Source organism: Tupaia chinensis, unplaced genomic scaffold (genome assembly GCF_000334495.1).
Source record: "Tupaia chinensis unplaced genomic scaffold, TupChi_1.0 Scaffold000303_1, whole genome shotgun sequence".
Classification (NCBI taxonomy): Eukaryota; Metazoa; Chordata; class Mammalia; order Scandentia; family Tupaiidae; genus Tupaia; species Tupaia belangeri.
In genome coordinates, this window is record NW_006159793.1 from 820,289 (window position 1) to 820,770 (window position 482).

A 482-nucleotide genomic window follows, 5' to 3' on the forward strand; every position below is an offset into this window, starting at 1 on the left:
CCCCCCCGCCGTGGGGCCGGCGGCCGGCCTCCCGGCCAGTACCCACAGGGCCAGCTAAGACAATCAGCTTCGTTTGCTTTGGGGATGGCGAGGGGGTGAGGGCAGAGGAGGGATGGGCTGTCGGTTGGTCAGAAGAGTGAATGTTCTCGGAGTGTGCTGGCAGGAACGGGACACGGCCCCATCTCCCAGGGAAACAGCCTCAAGCACTCCAGCCCCTGCCAGCCTCAGGTGAGATCAATGGCCGTCAGAGGCCAGAATCCCCCTCCTCTAGGTCCTAGACAGGGAAAATGAAGCCCAAGCAAGAAGGGACTTGCTCGGTATTACACAGTGAGTGAGAGATGACAGAGCCGGCGTGTATACCTGGTCCCTATCCAGGGCTCTATCCACCACCACCCCCCGTGCTATTTGTCTTGGGATATTTTCTGCACAATTCCAGCCTGCTGTGGACATGGGTCTCCCTCTGTGTGTTCTTTCACAAGCCC